The sequence below is a fragment of the Malurus melanocephalus genome, unplaced genomic scaffold (genome assembly GCF_030028575.1).
Source record: "Malurus melanocephalus ecotype Western Australia unplaced genomic scaffold, MMel_1.1 scaffold_310, whole genome shotgun sequence".
NCBI lineage: Eukaryota > Metazoa > Chordata > Aves > Passeriformes > Maluridae > Malurus > Malurus melanocephalus.
In genome coordinates this window covers 778,093-781,977 of record NW_026623542.1, presented here as the reverse complement: position 1 = coordinate 781,977, position 3,885 = coordinate 778,093, and positions in this window count along the sequence as shown.

Below are 3,885 nucleotides of genomic sequence, written 5' to 3'. Positions count from 1 at the left end.
TTGTGTCTTCACAACAAGAACATCAAATAAACCTCCATAATTGCAAAGTTTTAACAGGAATATTTCCTCTGCGGCCCGGACAGTCTGTGCCACCCGTGATTGTGCGTCAGTGGGATTTGGGAAGTCCCAAATTCTGCTTTCTGGAGTTGCACAATGCACATCATGTTCGATGGCAGCGGATTTACGKGGGCAGGAGGGGAAACACGGGGTTCCACAGCCATGGGGGTCATGTCTTGGTGAGTGAGGTGAAGAATTCACCACTCTGCTCGTACAGGAGATTAAATTCAGCCATTCCCAGAGCTTTCCTGCCTCAAACTGTTGCTTTAATTCTGACTTAACTTTATAGTTTTTCCTCAAAACTGTTTCAGGCCTCCTTTTAGCTTGTGCTGCTCTTTACAAAAACCCATTTAAAATAAAAATTAAAATMAAATCCCTGAATTATTTGAGTTGGAAGGGTGAGGTGACGCTTTTAGCAGGCTTCTTCCCAATAATGCCTGTAGAGTTCTTTAGGAAAAAATTCTTGACCATTTAAGAAGAAATTCTTCCCTTATTGGGGAAGAATTTAAGCATTCTTTATGATTTAAGAAGAAATTCTTCCATGAGCAGTCCCAGCTGCCCAGGGCCTGCCCCATCCTCCCAGCAGCATTTGTAGATTTTGGATTCATATCCCTCTCAGCTGCTTTCTTGGGCTGAAGTAGGGGCATGTTCATGCTGCCCACAGGCAAAATCAGTGTATTGTCTGCCCACACAAGCTCCAAATTGTTGAAAACAACCCCTGTTTTCCCTTGGATGACATCCCATCAGGAACAATGGAGCAAGATCTCTTGTTGTTTACAGCTTAGCTACTGTACAGAGGGCACAGACCCCAAAATCCACCAATTTAGGGCTAGTAAAGCTGAGCTTTCAGCGTGCAAAAAATAATCAGAGCTTCTCTGGTGAGTGTCTGCATATGATACAGGAGGTTATTCAGTCAGAGGTCTAGATATACTGCAAGGAAAAGTTTCCTTGTCTCCTACACCCACTTTAATGTCATTTATTCTGTGCCCTTCTCATGCATGTCCTTTCCAAATGGGCTGAAAACAGAACTCCTAAACCCCAAAGAAAATCCTGAAACAAATTTTTGCTGATGCAATCCCTGAGCAAAAACCTTGGCGTGTGGCTTAGGCATCCGGTTAGACCTTCAGTGAGAGATGTGAGCAGAGTCAGARTGCCCAAGAAAGCACAAAAYTTCATTTCTCACCTCTAGAAATKGTTCACCTCTAGCTTTAAAAGGTTTGATTCTGCCAAGCTGGTTTAAAGGCCAGAATAATAACAGATCCCAGTTAAAAATCAACAACTGCTCCAATTCCAGTGAGCAAGAAAGTGCTGAATATGCCTCAAATGTAAAATCAACAAAAATACAGTAATTTTTTTCCTCTTTTCCCAAAGCTCAAAGTCCTGTAAATAGGAGAAATCGCATCCAGTCAAATATTTGTTATGGAGGACCTCCACTCCATCCACAAACTTCGGAGTCATTCAGCTTCCAGACTTTCTGTAAACACAAAAGCAACTCTAAACTTGGCTCCAAGGCTGATCATGTGGTCTGGAAATTTGACACTGGCCTCAACTGCGGGTTTTGAAAGCTGTTTACTAAAAACATCTGGGCTCCACTTGCTCTGGGAGTTTAACTGAAAACTCCTTCTTGCGGCCAAACTTTTCTGTTTGTTTCTTTTGGGTGCCTGAATTTTTCCAAGTGGGAAACGCAGGATTTAGGCAACCAGGCTTTCACTGGGTATTTACAGCACAGAATGCAAATGRCTGGGGCACACAGAGCTGCTGGTTCCTGGAAATGCTCTCCCAAGGGAGAGAGACAAAGGATGTTTGAAGTTCTGCTGGGAAATTTGCTTTAGAGACCAAACACGAAGCTGTTCTGATGCAGGGGGGGAAAAAAAGTCCCAAACACAGAATAAACACAGCTTGTACTATGGGATTTTGTAGGCAAGGGATATAAAACCCTCTTTAGACAGACAATTTTTTTCTAAGTTGTGATACAGGATTTTTTTTCCTCTCTGGAGTATTTTTGCACACAGCCTAAAGAAAATGCTTTAGGAGATTACAATTCTCTAATTTGCCCAGAATAGCCTTTAATTTATTTTTATTTCTTTTACAAGCCTTGTAAAAATACACTTACAGCCAAGAGAGTGGGGAAGAAAAATGCGAATAACAATAATTTTGTCAGCATGGCCAGAAACAGGATCTGGTGAATTTACATGGATGTATCRGTCCTTTTTAAATGAATTTCCAGGCTGACTCCAGTGTCTGTGAGGGAAAAGCTCCATCCCCGATTCCAAAGGCAGCCTGGGCACCAGGTACACGTAGAGGAGCTTTCACAGTATGGGTTTGCCAGGCTAATAATAATTCTGATGTTGASACGATAATTCTGATGTTGACATTCCACCACAGGCCATGATCCACAACATTTGCTCTACTGTCACAACYCTTCCATGGTGCCATCCACCTTTTTCTCTCCCCCTCTCAGATTTACAGAATTAAGGGGGTGGGGACCATTCCTGTCCCCTGTTTCTGTTGTATTGAACTTTTTCTTCAAATACTGTACAAAAATTGCAAATAGAACCACCTATCTAAAGTCAACAAGTACAGGGAAATTTCTCAATATACCCAAAAATCACCTCTGTCCCGGCATGAATTCCCCTGGAAAACACTGGTGAGTGTTCAAGCCCTCATGGATGACCAGGCAGCTTTCATCCTGAGCGGGATACATGGGTGAAATACTGTTTGTTTTTTTTTTTAAAAAAAAACCCTTCATTTGGGAATCAAAGAGACAAACCTCAAWCGGGTCTGTCCCCCCTGAGGCTGCCAGTTAATTTTGTGAGGATGCACAAAGGTSCTCCGTGGGTTCAGTGTGAGCAGACACCTTCCAGAGGAGGCTGCTTTTATACTCAGCCACCCAAAAAAAGGGACTGGCAGCGAATGCTTTCAAGCATGAGGAGAAGAAACAAGCTTTTACAGTGAGCTGGCAGCTGAAGGACGTGCAGCAGCTTGATAAAGCACCACAAAAACAGGCAAGCAGTGGCCCATGGCTGATCTCTGCCGGGCAGGATGGGCGGGGGGCACCCCCAAACTGCCCAGCAGGTCTCTCCAGGAACTCATTCCATGGCTTGTTCAGAGGAAGTGAAGGGATTAAATCGATGCAGAGGGATTTTCTCAGCAGAGAGGTGAAGYCCAGGGAGAGTTTTCTCTGAGAAAAGCTGAGCTGTGCTGGGGAGGGACGCTGGGAACGGCCGGCGTGGTTCAGGCAGGGGTGCAGGCACAGCTCCACACCCACATCCACCTTTCCTGCTGGGTGTAACTTCCTCCTAAGCCACGTCCAGGCCCTTGGTGTTGAGGTGGAAATACTGAAAAGCAGCTCAAGGGGCTCAGGTTGGAGCTGGTCCTTGGYTGGAGCAGCCAGGCAGGGCTGCAGTGTGAATTGTGATTGAGATATGGACTTTGTTTAGGGGTTTTTTTTTTGTATGTAAAGTTGTTTATTATAAAAAAGCTTTGTATTTGAAAAGAATTTAAACAATAATTGGTTTTTATTGGCATACAATGTATAGCAATGGGTCTAGTGTGGGTTTTTTTTTGTTTTCTTTCCTATTTTTCCTCTTTTTTGCATGGCCACAGCTTTTTATGAATTGGCTTTCTTATATCTACTTTTAACTATTTACTTAGGGATTTTTTTGTTCACAAGGCAAACAGATCTTCACTGTTGGAGGCCTGCACCCCGTATGGAGAATTGTCCCTGCAAAAAKCAATCCAGCGGGGCTGAATAAACTGGCAAAAACCTCCTTGAAACTTTTTTGTGGCGGAACTGGCAAAAACCTCCTTGAAACTTTTTTGTGGCGG